This window comes from Balaenoptera acutorostrata, chromosome 15 (assembly GCF_949987535.1).
Source record: "Balaenoptera acutorostrata chromosome 15, mBalAcu1.1, whole genome shotgun sequence".
Classification (NCBI taxonomy): Eukaryota; Metazoa; Chordata; class Mammalia; order Artiodactyla; family Balaenopteridae; genus Balaenoptera; species Balaenoptera acutorostrata.
In genome coordinates this window covers 52129643-52157109 of record NC_080078.1, presented here as the reverse complement: position 1 = coordinate 52157109, position 27467 = coordinate 52129643, and the positions used below count along the sequence as shown (strand labels likewise).

Genomic DNA, 27467 nt, shown 5'->3' with positions numbered 1-27467 from the left:
TGTGTGTGTGTTGTGTACAGGGCTTCCCATCCATTCTGTATCAGTTACCTATTACCACAACAGTGCTGCATAATAAACCATCCCAAAATTAGTGACTTGAAACAATAACCGTTTCTTTACTCATGAATCTGAGGCTCACAACTGTGACTGAGTTGAGCTGGGATGTTCTGGTTTCAGTTGGGCAGACATTCTCTAAAAGAAAGAAAATGCTAAGAGAAGAAACCCTACAACATCAAAAACAAGGAAATACAGTAACCAAAATTATGAGTAAAGGCAATAGAATTGCCTTTTATTCTTGAGACTTCTAAATTATATTTGATGGTTGAAGAAAAAATTATAACATTGTCTGATGTGGTTATCAAAGTAAGTAGAGGAAATGTTTAAGAAAACTATATTATGAACAGAGGAGGATAAATGGACATGAAGAGAGGTAAGATCGTCTACACTTCATTCAAATGGGTAAAATGATGACAACAATAGACTGTGATAAGTTTTATATATATACCTAGAGCAACCATTAGAAAAAAACTACACAAAGAGATACACTGTTGATGAACACTACAGATAATTCAAATGCAATTCTAAAAAAATGTTTAAGTAACTCATATGAAGGCAAAAAAAGTCATAAATGAAAAACAGAGAATAAACAAAAGAAAAATAAAATGGCAAACTTAGTCCCTAATATATCAATAAGTACATTAAATTTAAATGGTCTAAATATACCAGTTAAAGACCTTGGCAGAGTGGATTAAAAAACATAATCCAAATGTATATCATCTACAAGAAACTCGCTTCAAATATAACAGTACACACAAGTTGAAAGTAAAATGATGGAAAAAGATATATCATGCAAACAATAATCAAAGGAAAGCAGGAGTGGCTAATTAATGACAGACAAAGTAGACTTCAGAGCAAAGAAAATTACCAGAGTCAGAGAGAGAAATTATATACTGATGAGAGGGTCATCTACAAAGAAATAGCAATGCTCAGTGTGTATCCACAAGGCAACAGAGATGGCAAATATGTGAAGCAAACCTGATAAAAGTGAAAGAAGTATAATCCACAATTATAATTTCAGACTTCAACACCCCTCTTTTAATATTTGATAGAACAACTAGACACAAAATTGGCAAAGATACATGAGAGCTCAACCACACCATCAACCAACAGGATCTAATCAACATCTATAGAAGCATCTTCCCAACAATAGCAGAATTCACATTCTTTTCAAGTGCCCACAGAATATAAATAGACCATTTCCTGGGTCATAAAACAAACCTCAACAAATTTAAAAGAATTGAAATCATACACAGTGTGTTCTATCACAATGGAATCAACCTAGAAATCAAGTCACTCTCCTTGTTCAAATTTATTTGTAAAATGAAATCGACAAAACCCGCCACAGTTACCTCCCAGAGTTGATAGTAGAGGCAAATTAACATTAACTGAAGAAGAAACTTTACAAATATAAGAACCAAGTCTATATATAAATATTAGGCATTTGAAATATTTCATTATATAAATAGATGCCTCAAAGTCCATCTCTCCTGGTAGTTCAGGAACATAATTACCTCACTAAGACTAACAGCTAATTTCATTTTCATCATCAGTCTTTAATCCCTGCAATATAATCAAAGAACGATCTTGGACAAGAGAAGAGAAAAAACCTATCTCTTTTCCAGTCCTATAACTCACTCAAGAGGCCAGGAATATGCCAACAGTTTCCCCTCCTGCTGCAAAGGATATTGTCAAATAACCTCTCCTAGTCTGTGTCATAGAGCACAGACCACTTTAAGATATTTTAATACCTTTTACTATTTTGGTTTGAAGAGATAGCACAGAGTTGATTCCCTGGCGTTCATGTGAGAGGAAAAACATTTGGCTATTTATAGCCTAAGGAGACAGAAAGGATAAACCACATTTTGGTTATCATTGCTTTTGGGACAGAGTGTAGGGATTATTTAATCTATTGGAAGCATTTGGAACTACTGGGAGGCTTTATGCAGCCATTAACGTTCGGTTATTCAAATAACTGGATGAGTTTCAATTATTTCTAAACTAGCTTTTTCAACGAAAGGATGTATAAGCTCATTTAACAGGAAATTTAATAGGAGTTGGTTGATCCGGAATCTCAATATTGTTATCTGGAGTTTAGGTTCTCTACAATCCTTGGCTTTGCTATTCACATAGTTGGTTTCATTTTTTTAGGTTGTCCAGGGGACAATGGTGGATTCATCTGTCTTCATTCAATTATGGAAAGAGAGACTAGCTTGCTCTTAAAAGCAAGGCAGAACTTCCCCAGATGACACCAACAACCCTCTCATCACATGTCATTGGCCAGAACTGGGTCACATGACTTTTTCACAACCAATCACAGACAAGGGGGGGGGTGATATAACTCTTAATCCAATCAGATTCACTCCTGAAGCTGATGGGATTCCTCTAAGTCATATGGGCTGCATGAGGATGGGGCATTTGAAAAAGAGAGTTTCTGTAGGAAGGAAAAAGGAGATAATGGGTGCTGTGTGGGCAGCTGGTGCTCAGTAACTCTGAGTATGTTTCTAGGAGCAGAAAACTCAAACAGACTATAACAATGAAGTGACATGATTGTCTCACTGAACTGAAGGAGGCCACAGGTAGAGCTGGCAAGGCTTGATCCAGCAGATCAAATAATGCCATCAGGACCTGGCTTCCCCCTCTCTCTGCGCTCTGTAGTACTGGCCCCTTCCTCCACATAGTGGTCTCCTGCTGACGAAAAGCTACTGCAGATTTGAAGCTTGAATTGCTCAACATGGTGGGTTGGGGGAGGGGTGGAAGAAAGGAACCAATTCTAATAGTTCCAGTAAAAGACTCTTCCTTTTGCCAGAATACTCAGAAAACAGCTCCTCATATCTCATTGGCTTTGATGGGGGCATGCACCCAACCTAAACCAATTACTGTGGCCCAGCAGTGGAATAGTTTGTCTAGTTTAATTCCAATCATAATCTCTGTGTGTAAGGGTAGGCTAACAGCAGTAAACAACAACAACAGCAATAACAAAAAACACACACTAAATCCATTGGTTTAACCCAGTAAGATTTATTTCTTGCATTCATTCAATGTGGGTGGACAGAGTGACTCTACTCCTCACAGTTATTCAGGAACTCATGTTCCTTTTATATGCAGCTTTGCCCTGGACATCAGAGTGGATGTGAAAAATAAATGAAGAGGTAGAGAGAGAGACATGCTCTTGCCCCTCATTTGGCATCCACAGCCATGACAGAAATGTGACTTCATTCACTCCTGGGCTGTGACCACTTTGTCTTAACTCAGCCAAAGGGACTAAGTGACATATTTCTGAGAACTCTGATGCTAAATGGTGAAAATATTGGGTAGGGTTTGACTTTTCTAATTTTGAATCTTTCTTCAAACTAACTGTGAAGCTTTATGTAAGTCAAATTCTTGGGCCCTTGTTTCCTTATTTCTGAAAGGAAATAAAGCTGTGTAACCTTGGGCAAGTTACCTTATTTCTGTGTCAGCTTCCTCATCTGTAAACCCCTCATCTGAAGTCAATACTACTTTACTCATAAGGTTGTGTATGAGTCTGCTAGGGCTGCCATAACAAATTATCACAGACTGGGTGGCTTAAGCAACACGAATGTATTTCTCAAGTTATGGAGCCTGGACATCTGAGATCAAGGTGTCTGCAGGGTTGTTCCTCCTTGGCTTGGAGATGACCATCTTCTCTCTGTACCTTTACATGGTCTTTACTCTGTGCATGTCTGTGTCCTGATCGCCTCTTCTTATGAGGATACCAGTCATATTGGATTAGGGCCTATCCTAATGACCTAATTTTACCTCTTTAAAGACCCTATCTCCAACTACAGACATTCTGAAATAATGGAGGATAAGATTTCAACATGTAAATTTGGGGAAGGGAGACACAATTCAACCCATCATAAGTTGATATGATGCTTAAATAATTTAGTATATGTTAGGGCTTAAATCTATACAGTAGGTATAAGCAGTCAACATTAGCTATAAAAATTATCTCATTTTTTTTCAATAGTAGCAATAGATGTAGCAGCAGTGATATTTGAAGTAGTATTACCATCCTTAGAAGCAATAAAGAAAACGGAAAAGGGCTCATTAAAAAGGAAAGGGAAAGATACACTTTATTTATTTATTTATTTATTTATTTATTTATTTATTTTAACATCTTTACTGGAGTATAATTGCTTTATAATGCTGTGTTAGTTTCTGCTTTATAACAAAGTGAATCAGTTATACATATACATATGTCCCCATATCTCTTCCCTCTTGCATCTACCTCCCTCCCATCCTCCCTATCTCACCCCTCTAGGTGGTCACAAAGCACCAAGCTGATCTCCCTGTGCTATGCAGCTGCTTCCCACTAGCTATCTATTTTACATTTGGTAGTGTATATATGTCCATGCCACTCTCTCACTTTGTCCCAGCTTACCCTTCCACCTCCCCGTATCCTCAAGTCCATTCTCTAGTAGGTCTGTGTCTTTATTCCCGTCTTGCCACTAGCTTCTTCATGACCTTTTTTTTTTTTTTTTTAGATTCCATATATATGTGTTAGCATACAGTATTTGTTTTTCTCTTTCTGACTTACTTCACTCTGTATGACAGTCTCTAGGTCTATCCACCTCACTACAAATAACTCTGTTTCATTCCCTTTTATGGCTGAGTAATATTCCATTGTATATATGTGCCACATCTTCTTTATCCATTCATCCTATGATGGACACTTAGGCTGCTTCCATGTCCTGGCTATTGTAAATAGAGCTGCAATGAACATTTTGGTACATGACTCTTTTTGAATTATGGTTTTCTCAGGGTATATGCCCAGTAGTGGGATTGCTGGGTCATAGGGTAGTTCTATTTTTAGTTTTTTAAGGAACGTCCATACTGTTCTCCATAGTGGCTGTATCAATTTACATTCCCACCAACAGTGCAAGAGGGTTCCCTTTTCTCCACACCTTCTCCAGCATTTAGTGTTTGTAGATTTTTTAATGATGGCCATTCTGACCAGTTTGAGATGATATCTCATTGTAGTTTTGATTTGCATTTCTCTAATCATTAATGATGTTGAGCATTCTTTCCTGTGTTTGTTGGCAATCTGTATATCTTCTTTGGAGAAATGTCTATTTAGGTCTTCTGCCCATTTTTCGATTGGGTTGTTTATTTTTTTATTGTTGAGCTGCATGAGCTGCTTGTAAATTTTGGAGATTAATCCTTTGTCAGTTGCTTCATTTGCAAATATTTTCTCCCATTCTGAGGGTTGTCTTTTTGTCTTGTTTCTGGTTTCCTCTGCTGTGCAAAAGCTTTTAAGTTTCATTAGGTCCCATTTGTTTATTTTTGTTTTTATTTCCATTTCTCTAGGAGGTGGGTCAAAAAGGATCTTGCTGTGATTTATGGCAGAGTGTTCTGCCTATGTTTTCCTCTAAGAGTTTGATGGTGTCTGGCCTTACATTTAGGTCTTTAATCCATTTTGAGTTTATTTTTGTGTGTGGTGTTAGGGAGTGATCTAATTTCATTCTTTTACATGTAGCTGTCCAGTTTTCCCAGAACCACTTATTGAAGAGGCTGTCTTTTCTCCATTGTATATTCTTGCCTACTTTATCAAAGATAAGGTGACCATATGTGCGTGGGTTTATCTCTGGGCTTTCTATCCTGTTCCATTGATCTATATTTCTGTTTCTGTGCCAGTACCATACTGTCTTGATTACTGTAGCTTTGTAGTATAGTCTGAAGTCAGGGAGCCTGATTCCTCCAGCTCCGTTTTTCTTTCACAAGATTGCTTTGGCTATTCAGGGTCTTTTGTGTTTCCATACAAATTGTGAAATTTTTTGTTCTAGTTCTGTGAAAAATGCCAGTGGTAGTTTGATAGGGATTGCATGGAATCTGTAGATTGCTTTGGGTAGTAGAGTCATTTTCACAATGTTGATTCTTCCAATCCAAGAACATGGTATATCTCTCCATCTATTTGTATCATCTTTAATTTCTTTCATCAGTGTCTTATAATTTTCTGCTTACAGGTCTTTTGTCTCCTTAGGTAGGTTTATTCCTAGATATTTTATTCTTTTTGTTGCAAGGGTAAATGGGAGTGTTTTCTTAATTTCACTTTCAGATTTTTCATCATTAGGGTATAGGAATGCAAGAGATTTCTGTGCAGTAATTTTGTATCCTGTTACTTTACCAAATTCATTGATTAGCTCTAGTAGTTTTCTGGTAGCATCTTTAGGATTCTCTATGTATAGTATCATGTCATCTGCAAACAGTGACAGCTTTACTTCTTCTTTTCCGATTTGGATTCCTTTTATTTCTTTTTCTTCTCTGATTGCTGTGGCTAACACTTCCAAAACTATGTTGAATAATAGTGGTGAGAGTGGGCAACCTTGTCTTGTTCCTGATCTTAATGGAAATGGTTTCAGTTTTTCACCATTGAGGACAATGTTGGCTGTGGATTTATCATATATTGCCTTTATTGTGTTGAGGAAAGTTCCCTCTATGCCTACTTTCTGGAGGCTTTTAACATAAATGGGTGTTGAATTTTGTTGAAAGCTTTCTCTGCAGCTTTTGAGATGATCATATGGTTTTTCTCCTTCAATTTGTTGACATGGTGTATCACCCTGATTGATTTGCATATACTGAAGGATCCTTGCATTCCTGGGATAAACCCCAGTTGATCATAATGCATGATCCTTTTAATGTGCTGTTGGATTCTGTTTGGTAGTATTTTGTTGAGGATTTTTGCATCTATGTTCATCAGTGATATTGGCCTGTAGTGTTCTTTCTTTGTGACATCTTTGTCTGGTTTTGTTATCAGAGTGATGGTGGCCTGGTAGAATGAGTTTGGGAGTGTTCCTCCCTCTGCTGTATTTTGGAAGAGTTTGAGAAGGATAAGTGTTAGCTCTTCTCTAAATGTTTGATAGAATTCACCTGTGAGGCCATCTGGTCCTGGGCTTCTTTTTGTTGGAAGATTTTTAATCACAGTTTCAATTTCAGTGCTTGTGATTGGTCTGTTCATATTTTCTATTTCTTCCTGGTTCAGTCTCAGAAGGTTGTGCTTTCTAAGAGTTTGTCCGTTTCTTCCAGGTTGTCCATTTTATTGGCATACAGTTACTTGTAGTAATCTCTCATGATCCTTTGTATTTCTGCAGTGTCAGTTGTTACTTCTTTATCATTTCTAAGTCTATTGATTTGAGTTTTCTCCCTTTTTTTCTTGATAAGTCTGGCTAATGGTTTATCAATTTGGTTTATCTTCTCAAAGAACCAGCTTTTAGTTTTATTGATCTTTGCTACCATTTCCTTCATTTCTTTTTCATTTCTTTCTGATCTGATCTTTATAATTTCTTTTCTTCTGCTAATTTTGGGGGGTTTTTGTTCTTCTTTCTCTATTTGATTTAGGTGTAAGGTTAGCTTGTTTATTTGAGATGTTTCTTGTTTCTTAAGGTAGGATTGTATTGCTATAAACTTCCCTCTTAGAACTGCTTTTGATGCATCCTATAGGTTTTGGGTCATCCTGTTTTCACTGTCATTTGTTTCTAGGTATTTTTTGATTTCCTCTTTGATTTCTTCAGAGATCTCTTGGTTATTAAGTAGTGTGTTGTTTACCCTCCATGTGTTTTTATTTCTTACAGATTTTTTCCTGTAATTGATATCTAATCTCATAGCGTTGTGGTCAGAAAAGACACTTGATATGATTTCAATTTTCTTAAATTTACCAAGGCTTGATTTGTGACCCAGGATATGATCTATCCTGGAGAATGTTCCATGAGCACTTGAGAAGAATGTGTATTCTGTTGTTTTTGGATGGAATGTCCTATAATTATCAATGAAGTCCATGTTGTTTAATGTATCATTTAAAGCTTGTGTTTCTTTATTTATTTTCATTTTGGATGATCTTTCCATTGGTGAAAGTGGGGTGTTAAAGTCCCATACTATGATCATGTTACTGTCGATTTCCCCTTTTATGGCTGTTAGTATTTGCCTTATGTATTGAGGTGCTCCTATGTTGGGCACAAAAATATTTACAATTGTTATATCTTTTTCTTGGATTGATCCCTTGATCATTATGTAGTGTCTTTCTTTGTCTCTTGTAATAGTCTTTGTTTTAAAGTCTATTTTGTTTGGTATGAGAATTGCTTCTCCAGCTTTCTTTTGAATTCCATTTGCATGGAATATCTTTTTCCATCCCCTCACTTTCAGTCTGTATGTGTCCCTAGGTCTGAAGTGGGTCTCTTGTAGACAGCATATATATGGGTCTTGTGTTTGTATCCATTCAGCCAATCTATGTCTTTTGGTTGCAGCATTTAATCCATTTACATTTAAGGTAATTATCTATATGTATGTTCCTATTACCATTTTCTTAATTGTTTGGTGTTTATTATTGTAGGTCTTTTCCTTCTCTTGTGCTTCCTGCCTAGAGAAGTTCCTTTAGCATTTGTTATAGAGCTGGTTTGGTGGTGTTGAATTCTCTTAGCTTTGCTTATCTGTAAAGGTTTTAATTTCTAGGTGAAATCTGAATGAGATCTTTTCTGGGTAGAGTAATCTTGGTTGTAGGTTTTTCTCCTTCATCACTTTAAATATGTCCTGCCACTCCATTCTGGCTTGCAGAGTTTCTGCTGAAAGATCAGCTGTTAACCTCATGGGGATTCCCTTATGTGTTATTTGTTGTTTTTCCCTTGCTGCTTTTAATATTTTTTCTTTGTATTTAATTTTTGATAGTTTGATTCATATGTGTCTTGGCATGTTTCTCCTTGGATTTATCCTGTATGGGACTCTCTGTGCTTCCTGGACTTGATTAACTCTTTCCTTTCCCATATTAAGGAAGTTTTCAACTGTAATCTATTCAAATATTTTTTCAGTTCCTTTCTTTTTCTCTTCTTCTTCTGGGACACCTATAATTCGAATGTTAGTGCCTTAAATGTTGTCCCAGAGGTCTATGAGACTGTCCTCACTTCTTTTCATTCTTTTTTCTTTATTCTGTTCTGCAGTAGTTATTTCCACTATTTCACCTTCCAGGTCGCTTACCCGTTCTTCTGCCTCAGTTATTCTGCTATTGATCCCTTCTAGAGAATTTTTAATTTCATTTATTGTGTTGTTCATCTCTGTTTCTTTGCTCTTTAGTTCTTCTAAGTCTTTGTTAAACGTTTCTTGTATTTTCTCCATTCTATTTCCAAGATTTGGGATCATCTTTACTATCAGTATTCTGAATTCTTCTTCAGGTAGACTGCCTATTTCCTCTTCATTTGTTAGGTCTGGTGTGTTTTTGCCTTGCTCCTTCATCTGCTGTGTGTTTCTCTGTCTTCTCATTTTGCTTAACTTACTGTGTTTGGGGTCTCCTTTTTGCAGGCTGCAGGTTCGTAGTTCCATTGTTTTTGGTGTCTGTCTCCGGTGGCTAAGGTTGGTTCAGTGGGTTGTGTAGGCTTCCTGGTGGAGGGGACTAGTGCCTGTGTTCTGGTGGATGAGGCTGGATCTTGTCTTTCTGTTGGGCAGGTCCATGTCTGGTGGTGTGTTTTGGTGTGTATGTGGCCTTATTATTATTTTAGGCAGCCTCTGTGCTAATGGATGGGGTTTTGTTCCTGTCTTTCTAGTTGTTTGGCATAGGGTGTCCAGCACTGTAGCTTGCTGGTTGTTGAGTGGAGCTGGGTCTTGGCATTGAGATGGAGACCTCTGGGAGATTTTTGTCATTTGATATTACATGGAGCTGGGAGGTCTCTTTTGTGGACCAGTGTCCTGAACTTGGCTCTCCCACCTCAGAGGCACAGCCCTGATGCCTGGCTGGAGCACCAACAGCCTGTCCTCCACACAGCTCAGAATAAAAGGAGAAAAAAAAGAAAGAAAGAAAGAAGAAGATAAAATAAAATAAAGTCATTAAAGTAAAAAATAATTATTAAGAAAAAAATTTTTTAAGAAAAAAAAAATGTACAGACAGAACCCTAGGACAAATGGTAAAAGCAAAGCTGTACAGACAAAATCACACACAGAAGCATACACATACACACTCACAAAAAGAGAAAAAAGGGAAAAATATATATATATTGTTGCTCCCAAAGTCCACCTCCGCAATTTGGGATGATTCATTGTCTATTCAGGTATTCCACAGATGCAGGTACATCAAGTTGCCTTTAGAGATTTAATCCACTGCTCCTGAGGCTGCTGGGAGAGATGTCCCTTTCTCTTCTTTGTTCACACAGCTCCCGGGGTTCAGCTTTGGATTTGAACACGCCTCTGCGTGTAGGTTGCCTGAGATCTGTTCTTCGCTCAGACAGGACGGAGTTAAAGGAGCAGCTGATTTGGGGGCTCTGGCTCACTCAGGCTGGGTGGAGGGAGGGGTACGGAGTGCAGGGCGAGCCTGCAGCGGCAGAGGCCGGCGTGACGTTGCAGCAGGCTGAGGCATGCAACGTTCTCCCGGGGAAGTTGTCCCTGGATCACGGGACCCTGGCAGTGGTGGGCTGCACAGTCTCCTGGGAGGGTAGGCGTGGAGAGTGACCTGTGCTTGCACACAGGATTCTTGGTGGCTGCAGCAGCAGCCTTAGCATCTCATGCCCGTCTCTGGGGTCCGCGCTGATAGCCGTGGCTCGCGCCGGTCTCTGGAGCTCCTTTAAGCGGCACTCTTAATCCCCTCTCCTCGCGCACCAGGAAACAAAGAAGGAAGAAAAAGTCTCTTGTCTCTTCCGCAGCTGCAGACTTTTTCCCAGACTCCCTCGGGGCTAGCTATGGCACACTAGCCCCCTTCAGGCTGTGTTCACGCCACCAACCCCAGTCCTCTCCCTGCAATCCGACCGAAGCCCAAGCCTCAGCTCCCATTCCCCGTCCGCCCCGGTGGGTGAGCAGACAAGCCTCTCGGGCTGGTGAGTGCTGGTCGGCACTGCTCCTCTGTGCGGGAATCTCTCTGCTTTGCCCTCTGCACCCCTGTGGCTGCGCTCTCCTCTGTGGCTCCAAAACTTCCCCCCTCCGCCACCCGCAGTCTCCGCCCGCGAAGGGGCTTCATAGTGTGTGGAAACCTTTCCTCCTTCACAGCTCCCTCCCACTGGTGCAGGTCCTATCCCTATTCTTTTGTCCCTGTTATTTCTTTTTTCTTTTGCCCTACCCAGGTACGTGGGGAGTTTCTTGCCTTTTGGGAGGTCTGAGGTCTTCTGCCAGCTTTCAGTAGGTGTTCTGTAGGAGTTGTTCCACGTCTAGATGTATTTCTGATGTATTTGTGGGGAGGAAGGTGATCTCCGCCTCTTACTCTTCCGCCATCTTGAAGCTCTCCGAAAGATACACTTTAAATAGAAGTGAGATGCACGAGAATAATATTTGTATCACAAAATTCCAGTTTCTGTGGCTGTGTAACATACTGTGTCAAAATGTAGTGGCCTAAGCCAACAATATTTATTTTCTTCAAGAATCTGCAGTTTCAACAGGGCCCAACAGAAACAGCTCATTCAGTTGCACTTGTCATCAGCTGGAGCAACTCAAAGTCACTTTCTTGTCAATGCCAGCTGTCAGCTGGGACCTCAGTTAAACACCTATATAGGGTCCCTCCACGTAGCCTGAGCTTCCTCACAACATGGTGGCTGTGTTCCAAGTACCCTGAAAGGAAGTGGAAGCATAGTACCTTTTAGGACCTAGACTCAAAAGTCACTCAAAATGGCTTTGGTTGCATTCTACTCATCAAGGCATTCATAGACTGTCCAAGTTCAAGAGAAGGGAACATGAACTGATGGAGGATGGAAAGTTCTGGAAGAGTATGTGGTCCTGGAAATATTGTTGTGGTCATTTTTGAAAAATATAATCCTCCACTCATCCCCACCTTCCCACACAGAGAACCTCCTTCTGGGTTGGATCCTTATACAATGTTGCTCAATTCCCAGGAAATTGAAGATGAAATGACACACTTGGTAGAAAACTTTTAAGAGCTTTGTAAAAGAGAACTCCCCAAATACAGGTTTGGCATATAGCACAATCCTCTTTCAACTAGGCACACATAGAAAGCAGGTTGATTTTCTGATTTCCCAGATGATTTTTTTTTTAATGATTCTAGACACAATCATGTCCCTGCACAGGGAATTCAGACTTTCCTTTGTAAAATGAAGACTAGAGATAAGAAGATCCACAATGCCCTTATCAGCTCTAATATTCTATGGAAACAGGAGAAAAATAGAATGAATTAAGAAAATTTAAAAGCACTATGCTGAGTCCATCAAAGGGAGAAGCGGAGCTGTTGCTTGCTTTATATTTGAATGCTGTGCATGGTTTTCATGATGGCAATAATAATTTATTGACAAAATGCTTTTATTGAATTGCCTTTACTGAAGAGGCCTTGCATGGTTTTTCACCAACTTGCTACAATTAACAGCAGCAGTAAACAGAGCCTTTCTATTTAGATTGAAAAGCAACAATTAAGCTTGCTCAGCTATAAATAGGAGGCAGCTTCACATCTACCACCCCAACTGCACACATTAAAGACTCCAGTCCCAGATGCTCTCAATTTATTTCCACAGGACAAACCAATAAATTGTCAAACTCTGACCTGAAAGCTGACAATTTCTTAGAAAATGGAAGTAGGTAAATTATGCATAATTCTAGATAATTACTGGGATATCCATGAGGCCAGGAAATCAGTACCTGTGCTGGAGATCTAAATTTACAGGCATCTAGCTTTTTCATTTTGTCATTATCAAACCATGTTTTCCCTTGGGTGGCTGTCAGGGCTGGCTCTCCTTTGCCTGGGACGCATAGATGAAAATAATGGATTTAAGAGTTAGGGAAAGGAAGATAGAAAATAAAAAGTTTTTTCACAAGATTCCTATTAGTTCGAGTAATTCAGTAAAGAGACCAGAACATGGGCAGAGTTGAATACTTTTTAATAAAAAGAAAACAAAACTGCAAGTGCCACTCATCCCATCTATAAACTATAGATACTGAGTTTTCAGAGATGTGAAGGCATTTGATTCAACCGCCTCATTTTCCGCAGGAGGAAACCAGAAGCTCAGGAAGCCACATGTATTGTCCAAGGTCACAGAATTTGACAGTGGCAGAGCTGGAACACAATAGCTTTCGTGACTGCCACTTCAATGTCCATTGAATGGAAAAAATTGCCCTCCTTTCATTCTTCTCAGTACAAAAGACTAGATTAATGAGACCTAAGTGATAAAAAGTCCAAAGGGAATCATATTTCTTTGAGTGCAAGACAGTTTTCAAAGGCAACAGGATTTTCCCACTTGGAGATACTGGGACTCCTCTGCCTCTGTATCCCCCAGTCTAAGCCAAGAGTTGCCAATTTCCAAAAGCGCCAAAAAATGATTTTCCAAAAATCTGTCTTGGGGGAATCACACCTTTTTGAGACTCATGAGTCTTGGTTTTCTGTTTGCACATGCCCTGTGTCTCCCAGTGAGTTACCAACTGCCTATGACTTCCCTCCGATCATGTACTAGGTATTCTTTGTTGCCCCCCTCACCTTCTCTAACCAGCTCTGTGCCCTAGGGGACTGACATTTATGGACTCATCAATGGTACCCTAGTTCTTTGGCTACCGCTAAACTTGGCTATATGGCAGGGAGTGGGTTGGGGGTAAGGGACACAAACAGGAGACTGGATAGCAAGAGGATAAAGAAGCCAAAATTTTTATTCTCCCATCTCACTTCCTGCAGAGTGAAGCAGAGTTGCCCAGCCAAGCCCATCCCGGATTGGCCAAACCCCAGGCAAAGCCCAGACACGTGAATGAGAGTAAACAACTATTGTAGTAAACCACTCACTTTTCAGGGGTAACTGTATTATGCAGCAATAGCTGACTAACACAAAATATGACATCCAAAAAGAAGACTTTTAGACAATATGGCCATTCTAAAAACTGAGATAAACATCTGTGAAAGCCAGAAATGGAATTGAACAGAGGAGTAATTGGGATTGAGTTTACAGACTCACTGAACTCCAGATCCAGAAGCCAATGGAGAAATCTAAGTTCCTGTGAGTAACAAGACTAAAAATTTCACAACGGAAGTAAGAGGCTCACTCTTCAAACTCACTGTTTGAAATCAGAAGCAAATTTGAGGTTTCCTCATACATTAAAGGATGCTGAAATAAGCTCTTAAAACCACTACCTGAGTTACCATTTATATAAAGCTGTGTAGCAGGGAAACTGTAAGAAATGAAATCTTTCATCCTGGACTTAAGCTTAACAATCTGCTGACTTGGTTGCTGAATATGTAATGACTCCAATATCAGTGTAGGTTGGGAGCCCTGAACTACCAATATAAGACCTGGTTTTGGAATTACTGTTCTTGGGAGGTGGTGGAAGAAATCAAATATAAATATGCAGGACTGTGAAACAAGGGGTGGAAGAGAGAGAGAGAAAGTGTGCAATCTCTCTGTCTCCATTCAGTAATAAAATTCCAAAACATATGAGAAAATAATGCTAAGAAAGACAGCAGCAAAATCAACAGCTGGAAATAAATTCACTCTAGATGAAATGGAAATAATTGGAGAGATTATCACACACAGATCCTCACTGAAATAACTACTAAAGAATTTTAGGCAGAAGGAGAAAACATCTTGAGAGACGGGTTGGAGTGAAATATAGAAACAATACTTAGTGTAGAATTTTATAAAATATGTTAAATTTAATTTACTATTGACTCTTTAAAAAAAGAATGGTATTTTTCCACATAACTAGATACAATTCAAATAATGTCAAGGAAAACATAGAAAGGGGAGGTATTCATTGTGTAATTAAAGCATATTAAGTTCTTGGGTTATTTGGGAGGAGGGTAGAAATACTGAATAACTTAAACTTTGTTATAAAATTTTATACTTAAGTAAATATATGAAAATTTTGAAACTATCAAACAGAAAGAAGAAAAAGTGGAAAAAGAGGCAAATAAAGAGCATGATAAATCTAAAACATAAAATAAGATCATATAACTAAGTATGAATATAGCAGCAATCAAAATAAATGTAAAGGAATTCAAATGGCCTATAGGAACAAGATTATCAGGCCAGATTTTTAAAAATCCAACCATCTGTGGTTTACTATAGACACATCTAAAACATAATTGTCCAGAAATGTTGAAAATAGAAAAAACACAAAAGACAATTACTAACTAAAAGAAAGCTGATATAACAATATTAATGTCAGATATAATTGAATTCAAGCTAAAAAGCATAAAGAGAGACATAACATAGTAATAAAAGGAACAGTAATGAAAGGAACTAGCACATAACAGTGTTAGTTTGAATGGCTAACACTATGCCTTGAACTATAAAGAAAGAATACTATCAAAATCACAAGCCAAAATGAAAAACCTACCATCCTACTTAAGGTTTTGAAATACGTATATCAAAAACCTGTGGAGCCAACAGAAAATATCAATGTATATTGAAAAGCTCAAAAGTAATAAACCAATTTATAGATGTAGAAACTAAGTCTCTGGGAAGTTAAGTGATCCACCCAAGGTCACAAAGTTTATATGAGTCAGAGCAACAACTATAACTCACATCTTTTAAGGCTAAATCCTATGCCCTTCCAATTTTATAACACTAAAACCAATAGAATAAACTGCATATTTGCGGAAACTAGATTTTTCCAGTCCCTTAAAATAAGTATAAGTGTGTAGCATCTCCAGTGGTGTTCCACTCAGATTCCTTTGGATCCCTTTGACCTTTTCAGTGTGCCTTTCCTTGCCTTCTAAGTGTTTTGCTTCTAATTTTCCATCTCTGTGATGCTCTATGGAGAACTTCCCTGGGGCTATTGGGTTGACTTGAGAGACAGAAGTTCCTCAAAAGTAGTCCCTATCCAATGATTGACTGGAGTGGGAAAAAGAAAGCCCAGCTCTTTAGCCTTGGAGTTAGGCTGAAATTTGAGGTGTAATTTACATTATCAACCTCTCCTGAGGGTTAAGGCTGAGGCTAGAACTTGGCTTGGCTTCCTTCCTTCTCTGTCCTGCTTTCCACACCCAATTTTTCCCAAGAGAACTTCCTCAATAAATCAAGTTGCATGTGAATTCTCATCTCAAGGTCTGCTTCTTGGAACCCTCTGCTAAAATAAGGACCATACAACTCTGTACACAAGTATGGGGAGAGTAGAGCGTCATCCTAGGGAAAGAACATTTGAGTGGTTCAGAGTTCCTGGTGCTCTGATTGGGAATTTTCAGCTGGATTTATGCACTGGGAATCTGGCATTGTGAATGTAGTGTCTGCCAAGCTAGAGAAAAATCCTCTTGCAATTTCAGACTTGAGGTCAATAACTATTGATTGACCAACTTTCTGTCCCCAACAGTCCCTCTTGGGTCCAATTCTAGATAAGTGATATTCAAATCTGGAGGATTCTTGGCTTACATCTGTCTCTCCCTCTTTCTCTCCCTCTCCCACTTGCTTTTAAGACTGGCTCCGAAGATGCAAAACTGGCACCGCAGAGCTCTGGGCCTTAAGATGCAGGACCATGGGTAGCCATACAAGCAACATCATGGCCTTTTGGGTTGATGTGGCCATTATTTCAGCCTCTACATTTTATCCCATAGCTTTGTTTTCCTTTGCTTTCCAAGTCTGGATCTACAGGTAGGCCCTATGTAGAAATCCAGGTCTGCCCCCTAGCAGGCAAAAATTCCATTACTCACTGTGGCTTAGAATAATATGTATATAATAAAATATTTACCATTTGAGTGCATGCTGTATGCCATTTTACAAATGAAGAAATTGAGGTTTAGAAAAGAAAACTAACTTGCCCAGATTCACAAGGTTACAAAGTAGCTGGGTCTTGCTACCAACAGATGAAGGATTTGGTGAGCCACATATGAGTCCTGAACCTCCATGCATCCTACAAGTCATAGCATTTTCCACCCTGGCTTTGCTGACCCAGGATCTAGCACTGGGATAGTCTTTGGTTTTCTTGCTAAGTGCGCCAGTTGTACTTTCCAGGTTAGGGCCCTGACATCCATCCTCTGCTGACTGGTTTCTCCCAGGAGCTGACACTTTCTTCTCAAAATGTGTCTTCAATTTCTACCTGCCATCCCCTACGTATATACATAGCAGGAGGATGTGCCCTAAATGCACATCTCTGGGGACTTCCTGTTTCAAAGCCCTGCCCACTTCCTGCCAGGCTTAGTTGTGGCAACTGGGGGCCTAAAACCCTCACTGTGTCTTAGGTCGGATTCCCCAGAAGCAGAGCCCAGGACAGGAAAAATCAGGTGCCCAGGGTATATTGAGGAAGGAAGCTTAGGAGAAGCCTCTAAGGGAGGAAAGAAGACAGGACAGGGGAAGAAGGCAAGCAAAGATGTGTGCTCTGGCAAAATCTAAACTGGGCCTGATCCATGAAAGGCTCTAGAGACACAATCGTCCCCTCCTCAAGGCAAGGGAGCTGGCCTTTTGTACCCCTGCATCAGTCAGTCATTGCTATAGGCTTCTCCTGGTGGGGGGTATAGGGGTATAACCTCCTAGGCATCAGTTAAGGGCAATTCTTGGGGAAGGAGGCCTCTGTGAGCCCTTAGCAGCCAACACTGAAAGCAGCTGGGGACTGGGGAACCTGCGCATGTAAAAGCATCTACTCCAAGTGCCTGAGTCCAAGTCGGGCTCTGAACTGACAGGCTTCAGCAATCAGATCCCTTTCTCTCACCCCACCTCCCTGCTCCTGGACTCCTCCTGCTCCCCACCAGCCCTTGTGGCTGGGATCCCCCATGCCAGCTGCTCATCCACAGCTTACTTGATTTTAGTACAGAGTAAACTGCATTGGCGCCCGACACTTTATTAGTGTTCTAAATCTTTGTTTACAGTTACCAAGACTCCCCAGGTGGCAGCAAAAAAGTCAACAAGGAAATAATACTCCACCAGCTGGCGTATTCGTTGGGGATCAAACCACCACACAGGTAACAGCTGGGTGTGCGCCCATAATCCTCAAGGCATTGCTGACCCTGAAGGCTCATCTGGAGTTACGCGTTTTAACCCCCTTTCTGAGCCTGCCTGTTTACCCTCCACATCTTCCAGTTCTTTTGCACCATGTGGAAGCTGAGGTAGTAATGAGCTTTGAAGCTGTTCCACTGCCTTTGACAGCCCACAGTTGTTCGTTTGATCCAGTTGCTTGCTGCTACGTACATCAATCTCTTGTCAAAATCTGTGCCATTACGTCCCATTGTTTCCTTAGTCTAAAACTCACATCTTCTGATGTTAAATCCTATGTGTTTCTTGTTGTATGAAATGAACACTTTAATGTAGCCCCGAAGAAAAACTCTCCAGCTCTTCTTATCTGGGACTGAAGAAATTAAGGTGAGTCCAAAGGAAGTCATTCAGAGGGGCCAAGAGAAATATACTAAACACTGCTGCTATTGCTTCATGCTTCCTGGTTTGATTCCCTGGACCACATGCATGTGACCCATGGGTGGGCTAGAGACACCATGAGGGTGGCAACAGGCTTGGGCTTTAGAGCTTGTGCCTGAATTCTGGTTCCAGAAAATCAGAGCTGCATGACTTGGGGCAAGTGACTTGAAATCTTCATGCATCAGATTTCTTCTCCATAAAATAATAGTACCTATTATTTAATGGCTGTGAGGATGACATTTGAAAATATATGTTAGACACTCAGCCTCAAGGCTGTGTCTAGATTTGGTGGGGCCTGAAGTTTATTTAAATATACCCTCCCACAAATTAAAAAAAATTAAAACATTTTGCATTTGCAGATTTTATGAAAATACTTAACTATGTGAACATGCTAAGGCCACTTTCAAGGCCTTGGGAAAGCTTCATGTATGTGAGAGGCCCCAAGCTTAAGCTTTATTAGCTTCCTATTAAATCTGCTTTTCTTAACAGTCAGTGCTCACTAAATATTAGCTATCAGGGATCTGGTGTGGGAAAGAGGGGCCTCAGCTTCTTATACATGTGTTCTTAATTAGACTCCATGCCTCTTGGGAGTGAGCGAAAGACCCAATAATACAGTCTGGTGATCTGGGGGGAGTTTAGGAGAATGTATTGTGTCTGGGTGGGACAGTACCTTGTGAAAGGGATGTGACCAACTGTATTACCTAGGATAAGTAATGTTAGCTGCTATAAAAAATGACCCCTATGATTTCAGTAGCCCCAAAATAAAAAAATATATTTCTAATTCATATAAAGTCCACTGGATTCTCCTGGTTGGTAAGACCCAGACTCCTTCATCTCATGAGTCCCCATCTTAGTTCTTAGAATCCTCTCCATCTAGCTGATAGATAGGGAAAAAATAAAGTGGAAGATAGCTCATGGGAAATCTTCGTGGGCCACATTCTACTGGATAGAACTCAGACACATGGCCACAAGTAACTGTAGAGGAATCTGGGAAATGTGGTCTAGCTGTGTAACCAGGAAGAAAGGGAAACAGATTTGGTGAGCCAGTTTAATATCTGCCAAACCAACTTTCCTTTAAGTTTGACTAAGGACCACAAGGCGGGGCTGAAGTAAATTTTACTTGAGTCCAATAACAGGCAGAGTTTTGTCTCTAGACTGAGTAGACAAGAGCTTTGAGAAACACAGGAGATAAAAGGGAATCAATCATAAGAGGCAGGCCTATAGCTTCAAAGGTTAGTATGTCTTTTGTTGACCTTGTACTGATGCTACTGGAAGCCTTACTCATGGGAAGGTCAAGAGGGAACCTCTCCACTTCCAGGATGTCCAAGAAGAACAGGGGTCTGTGGAAGTACAGGAAGAAGACCCTGGGCCAAACCATGTACCAGCCAGAGATAGGAGCAAAGAGTGGGAAGTAGTCCCCATTCCTGAGAGGTAGAAAGAAATTCATGCTCAAAGAAAAATTCACAGTTTTGGAGAATAGACTAGAATATCAGAGAGGAAGCATAAGACATTATATTTTTGAAAGGGAAGATGGCAAAAACCACATTGCAAAAAGAGAGTCAACTCTACCCTTTGGCCATAGCATCCAAAAGAGAAGAGAAATCTGAAAGCATTCCACACAACACAGAGAGCAGCAAGCAAGCCTTACTATGGATTCATAGTCTCCATCATCCGAGTCTACTCAGCAGTTGCCTCCAGCAGAATCACAAAGCCCTGCAGTGACCTCAGGAGCTAAGAGTGAGAACTGTCAGCATCAGGGTGCAGGTAGGGGTATTAATTAAATGATGTTGGGATTTCTGCTTATCATGGGACCCTGAGGGACCATGGACACTTGAGGACTTTGGGTCATTCTCATCTGCCTACCACAGAACAGAAAGCGTTGGATTGGTTATTTTCCTTTTCTTCTTTTTTAAAATTTAACTCTATTCTGACGTGCTGTGGCTAAAGCTTATAAAGAGTCCAGTCTTCTAGTACATTTCCAGGATGGCAGCTTAAGCAAAGAAGGAAGCAATCACTTTCTACCTTCACCCCATAGAATAAGGTCACCTGACCCTCAATTCTGAAAGCTGGTGGACTCCAAAGTTAAACTTGTCAGAGCCTTCCTGCTTCAAGGTCTTCACATTTCTTCTCAGCAGCTGCTGGACCTCATCAGTCAGCTCAGTTTTACCCATATCTCAAGGGTTGATTTTTACCTATGTAGGAAGAATTTACCCAGCTTTCATGGTATCAATTTTTCCTCAATGCTCTGCCTCTGAGCTGTACATAATCCTGTTTAAATAGCTAGATCATTTCCTTCCAAATAGAAATTCTTTCCAAATTTCTTTCCCCTATCAGGTGGTTCAACACCAACTGGGTAAGTACTATGACCAGTCACCCTGCTCCTTGTACTGCTCTGTTTTGGCCTGTCCCACTGGATCTCTTGCTTAGTCCCATGCTGTCTTCTCTGCCTGGGACCATCTTCCCATAGAGGCTTGCATGCCTCATTCCGGCTCATTGGTCAGAGCCAGCTTAAATCTCAACTCCTTAAAAACCCTCCTGTGATTAATTTATCTAAAACATGACCTACCTCTGTCATTCTCTTCCACTTACTCTGAAATTGTATAATTTATTTTTATTTATTTATTTTAATTAAAAAAAATTTTTATTAGTCATCCATTTTATAAACATCAGTGTATACATGTCAATCCCAATCTCCCAATTCATCACACCACCACCCCCACCCCCACCACTTTCCCCCCTTGGTGTCCATACGTTGGTTCTCTACAACTGTGTCTCAATTTCTGCCCTGCAAACCAGTTCACCTGTGTGATTTCTCTAGGATCCACATATATGCGTTAATATACGATATTTGTTTTTCTCTTTCTGACTTACTTCACTCTGGATGACAGTCTCTAGATCCATCCACGTCTCTACAAATGACTCAATTTCATTCTTTTTTATGGCTGAGTAATATTCCATTGTATATATGTACCACATCTTCTTTATCCATTCGTCTGTCGATGGGCATTTAGGTTGCTTCCATGAGCTGGCTATTGTAAATAGTGCTGCAATGAACATTGGGGTGCATGTGTCTTTTTGAATTATGGTTTTCTCTGGGTATATGCCTAGTAGTGGGATTCCTGGATCATATAGTAATTCTATTTTTAGTTTTTTAAGGAACCTCCATACTGTTCTCCATAGTGGCTGTATCAATTGACATTCCCACCAACAGTGCAAGAGGGTTCCCTTTTCTCCACACCCTCTCCAGCATTTGTTGTTTGTAGATTTTCTGATGATGCCCATTCTAAGTGGTGTGAGGTGATACCTCATTGTAGTTTTGATTTGCATTTCTCTAATAATTAGTGATGTTGAGCAGCTTTTCATGTGCTTCTTGGCCATCTGTATGTCTTCTTTGGAGAAATGTCTATTTAGGTCTTCTGCCCATTTTTGGATTGGGTTGCTTTTTTTTTAATATTGAGCTGCATGAGCTGTTTATATGTTTTGGAGATTAATCCTTTGTCCATTGATTCATTTGCAAATATTTTCTCCCATTCTGAGGGTTGTCTTTTCGTCTTTTTTATGGTTTCCTTTGTTGTGCAAAAGCTTTGAAGTTTCATTAGGTCCCATTTGTTTATATTTGGTTTTATTTCCATGACTCTAGGAGGTGGATCAAAAAAGATATTGCTGTGATTTATGTCAAAGAGTGTTCTTCCTATGTTTTCCTCCAAGAGTTTTTATAGTGTCTGGTCTTACATTTAGGTCTTGAATCCATTTTGAGTTTATTTTTGTGTATGGTGTTAGAGAGTGTTCTAATTTCATTCTTTTACATGTAGCTGTCCAGTTTTCCCAGAACCACTTATTGAAGAGCCTGTCTTTTCTCCATTGTATATCCTTGCCTCCTTTGTCATAGATTAGTTGACCATAGGTGCGTGGGTTTACCTCTGGCCTTTCTATCTTGTTCCATTGATCTATATTTCTATTTTTGTGCCAGTATCATATTGTCTTGATTACTGTAGCTTTGTAGTATAGTCTGAAGTCAGGGAGCCTGATTCCTCCAGCTCTGTTTTTCATTCACAAGATTGCTTTGGCTATTCAGGGTCTTTTGTGTTTCCATACAAATTGTGAAATTTTTGTTCTAGTTCTGTGAAAAATGCCAGTGGTAGTTTGATAGGGATTGCATTGAATTAGTAGATTGCTTTGGGTAGTAGAGTCATTTTCACAATGTTGATTCTTCCAATCCAAGAACATGGTATATCTCTCCATCTCTTTGTATTGTCTTTAATTTCTTTCCTCAGTGTCTTATAATTTTCTGCTTACAGGTCTTTTGTCTCCTTAGGTAGGTTTATTCCTAGATATTTTATTCTTTTTGTGGCAATGGTAAATGGGAGTGTTTTCTTAATTTCACTTTCAGATTTTTCATCATTAGTGTATAGGTATACAAGAGATTTCTGTGCATTAATTTTATATCCTGCAACTTTACCAAATTCATGGATTAGCTCTAGTACTTTTCTGGTGGCATCTTTAGGATTCTCTATGTGTAGCATCATGTCATCTGCAAACAGTGACCGTTTTACCTCTTCTTTTCCAATTTGTATTCCTTTTATTTCTTTTTCTTCTCTGATTGACATGGCTAGGACTTCCAAAACTATGCTGAATAATAGTGGTGAGAGTGGACATCCTTGTCTTGTTCCTGATCTTAGAGAAAATGCTTTCAGATTTTCACCATTGAGAATGATGTTTGCTGTGGGTTTGTCATATAAGGCCTTTATTATGTTGAGGTAGGTTCCCTCTATGCCCACTTTCTGGAGACTTTTTATCATAAATGGGTGTTGAATTTTGTCAAAAGCTTTTTCTGCATCTATTGAGATGATCATATGGTTTTTATGTTTCAATTTGTTAATATGGTGCATCACATTGCATATACTGAAGAATCCTTGCATTGCTGGGATAAATGCCACTTGATCATCATGTATGATCCTTTTAATGTGTTGTTGGATTCTGTTTGCTAGTATTTTGTTGAGGATTTTTGCATCTGTATTCATCAGTGACATTGGTCTATAATTTTCTTTTTTTGTAGTATCTTTTTCTGGTTTTGGTATCAGGGTGATGGTGGCCTCATAGAATGAGTTTGGGAGTGTTCCTTCCTCTGCAGTTTTTTGGAAGAGTTTCAGAAGGATGGGTGTTAGCTCTTCTCTACATGGTTGATAGAATTCACCTGTGAAGCCATCTGGTCCTGGACTTTTGTTTGTTGGAAGATTTTTTTTTTATATTTATTTATTTATTTATTTATTTTATGGCTGTGTTGGGTCTTTGTTTCTGTGTGAGGGCTTTCTCTAGTTGTGGCAAGTGGAGGCCACTCTTCATCGCGGTGTGCGGGCTTCTCACTATCGCGGACTCTCTTGTTGCAGAGCACAGGCTCCAGACATGCAGGCTCAGTAATTGTGGCTCAGGGGCCTAGTTGCTCCGCGGCATGTGGCTTCTTCCCAGACCAGAGCTCCAATCCGTGTCCCCTGAATTGGCAGGCAGATTCTCAACCACTGCGCCACCAGGGAAGCCCTGTTGGAAGATTTTTAATCACAGTTTCAATTTCATTACTTGTGATTGGTCTGTTCATATTTTCTATTTCTTCCTGGTTCAGTCTTGGAAGGTTATACCTTTCTAAGAATTTGTCCATTTTTTTCAGGTTGTCCATTTTATTGGCATAGAGTTGCTTGTAGTAATCTCTTAGGATGCTTTGTATTTCTGCGGTGTCTGTTGTAACTTCCTCTTTTTCATTTCTAATTTTATTGATCTGAATCCTCTCCCTCTTTTTCTTGTTGAGTCTGGCTAATGGTTTATCAATATTGTTTATATTCTGAAAGAACCAGCTTTTAGTTTTATTGATCTTTGCTATTGTTTTGTTTCTATTTCATTTATTTCCGCTCTGACCTTTATGATTTCTTTCCTTCTGCTAACTTTGAGTTTTCTTTGTTCTTCTTTCTCTAGTTCCTTTAGGTGCAAGATTAGATTGTTTATTTGAGATTTTTCTTGTTTCTTGAGGTAGGCTTGTAAAGCTATAAACTTCCCTCTTAGAACTGCTTTTGCTGCATCCCATAGGTTTTAGATCATCGTGTTCTCATTGTCATTTGTCTCTAGGTATATTTTGATTTCTTCTTTGATTTCTTCAGTGATCTCTTGGTTATTTAGTAACGTATTGTTTAGCCTCCATGTGTTTGTGTTTTTTACAGTTTTTTCCCTCTAATTCATTTCTAATCTCATTGCGTTGTGGTCAGAAAAGATGCTTGATATGATTTCACTTTTCTTAAATTTACTGAGGCTTGATTTGTGACCCAAGATGTGATCTATCCTGGAGAATGTTCCATGCGCACTTGAGAAGAAAGTGTAATCTGCTGTTTTTAGATGGAATGTCCTGTAAATATCAATTAAATCTATCTGGTCTATTGTGTCATTTAAAGCTTGTGTTTCCTTATTAATTTTCTGTTTGGATGATCTGTCCATTGGTGTAAGTGAGGTGTTAAGGTTCCCCACTATTATTGTGTTACTGTCAATGTTCTCTTTTATAGCTGTTAGCAGTTGCCTTATCTATTGGGGTGCTCCTATGTTGGGTGCATATATATTTATAATTTTTATATTTTCTTTTTGGATTGATCCCTTGATCATTATGTAGTGTCCTTCCTTGCCTCTTGTAACATTCTTTATTTTAAAGTCTATTTTATGTGATATTAGTGATGCTACTCCAGCTTTCTTTTGATTTCCATTTGCATGGTATATCTTTTTCCATCCCCTCACTTTCAGTCTGTATGTGTCCCTAAGTCTGAAGTGGGTCTCTTGTAGACAGCATATATATGGGTCTTGTTTTTGTATCCATTCAGCAAGCTTTTGTCTTTTGGTTGGAGCATTTAATCCATTCACGTTTAAGGTAATTATCAATATGTATGTTCCTATTACCAATTTCTTAATTGTTTTGGGTTTGTTTTTGTAGGTCCTTTTCTTCTCTTGTGTTTCCCACTTAGAGAAATTCCTTTAGCATTTGTTGTAGAGCTGGTTTTGTGGTACTGAATTCTCTTAGCTTTTGCTTCTCTGTAAAGCTTTTGATTTCTCCACAAATCTGAATGAGATCCTTGCCGGGTAGAGTAATCTTGGTTGTAGGTTCTTCCCTTTCATCACTTTAAGTATATCATGCCACTCCCTTCTGGCTTGTAGAGTATCTGCTGAGAAATCAGCTGTTAACCTTATGGGAGTTCCCTTGTATATTTTTTGTCATTTTCCCCTTGATGTTTTCAATAATTTTTCTTTGTCTTTAATTTTTGCCTATTTGATTACTATGTGTCTTGGCATGTTTCTCCTTGGGTTTGTCCTGTATGGACTCTCTGCACTTCCTGGACTTGGGTGGTTATTTCCTTTCCCATATTAGGGAAGTTTTCAACTATAATCTCTTCAGGTATTTTCTCTGGTCCTTTCTCTCTCTCTTCTCCTTCTGGGACCCCTATAATGCGAATGTTGTTGCATTTAATATTGTCCCAGAGTTCTCTTAGGCTATCTTCATTTCTTTTCATTCTTTTTTCTTTATTCTGTTGCGCAGCAGTGAATTCCACCATTCTCTCTTCCAGGTCACTTATCCGTTCTTCTGCCTCAGTTATTCTGCTATTGATTCCTTCTAGTGTAGTTTTCATATCAGTTATTGTATTGTTCATCTCTGTTTCTTTTTTCTTTAATTCTTCTGGGTATTTTTTAAACATTTCTTGCATCTTCTCGATCTTTGCCTCCATTCTTTTTCCGAGGTCCTGGATCATCTTCACTATCATTACAGAATTTATTTTTTTTTGCGCTCATTGCTATCGGTCTCCCCAACCAGAACACAAATTTCACAACAGGAGTCACTCTCTCTTGTTTGTCATGATAACCCTAGGACGTCTGGGAACTTAATAAATATTTGTTGATTGAATGGGTTCCATATTCCACCTGCCCGTTGATTTTTTTTCACCAACAACAGCATCAATGTCTTTTCCCTTCAGCATTAGCCACAAGTTAATAAATCCAACTCTGTTCCCCAAAACAAAATTTTACATTGATAGGGAATGACATGCATGCACTTTGAACCAATATTTGTGATTTTCTATCTTGGAGAAATTTTACACTTTATTTATTTATTTCTTTATTTTTGGCTGTGTTGGGTCTTCGTTTCTGTGCGGGGGCTTTCTCTAGTTGTGGCGAGCGGGGGCCACTCTTCATCGCGGTGCGCGGGCCTCTCACTATCGCGGCCTCTCTTGTTGCGGAGCACAGGCTCCAGACGCGCAGGCTCAGTAGTTGTGGCTCACGGGCCCAGTTGCTCCGTGGCATGTGGGATCTTCCCAGACCAGGGCTCAAACCCATGTCCCCTGCATTGGCAGGCAGATTCTCAACCACTGCGCCACCAAGGAAGCCCTTGGAGAAATTTAACTAATAGTTCAGCCTTACAGAAAACATTTGCTATTATACCAGCTACATCTGGGGTTCTCCATATTTTTCCTAGAAAATATGTATAGGACTGGGGGAAAAAGAGGAGCATCATTCAGCTACAAAGCTTAGAAAACTCTCTTTTGGTCTCCCTCTTGGCTCTACAGTAGATATGACTAATGTATAGGATTCCCCCCTCCCACGGCTGCTCTTCTAGAAAGACATGGTACCAAACTGTAATTTTCATACATCAAAATTATGATTGGCTTATTCACTTCTGTAAAACAAGTACCTAGAACAGCCCCTGGCATGTGGTTGGTGCTCAGTAAATGCAAATTGAATGCCTATTGAATGGCCATATTTATAAACATTTGCCAGTTACCTGGACAGAGTTTTGGCCCTTGAGAAGAAAGGAGTTGGCCATAGCATCCCGGAATTAGCACTGCCAGAGTCACTGGGAAGAGAATGGATTTTGCAGACCCGAATGTTAGCACATTAAGGAGTGGAAGGCTGGAGATCATCTTTGCTTTGGTTTAATAATTTTATCTAGACCTCTTTATTCAGTAGAACTTAGCTCCCAGTAAGAGGTCAATTCTATAATGAGAAGTTTTGTTCTTCCATTATTTTTGAGACATTTAAGGTCCAATAAAAGGTGTTAGGACTGACTTGGTGTCGGAAATTAAAAGGAAGACAAAACATTTGCATGTTTTGACAATAGCTTCACACTTTCACCTGTGCAACCTTTTCTTA

The 27467-nt window shown here is 39.5% G+C and overlaps 1 pseudogene; it reads right to left on the bottom strand.

Moving 5' to 3' along the window:
• The window catches only part of LOC103011963 (60S ribosomal protein L9-like), a 40886-nt pseudogene extending 20413 nt beyond the window's left edge, over window positions 1-20473 (bottom strand).
• Between the last annotated feature and the right edge of the window lie 6994 nt (window positions 20474-27467).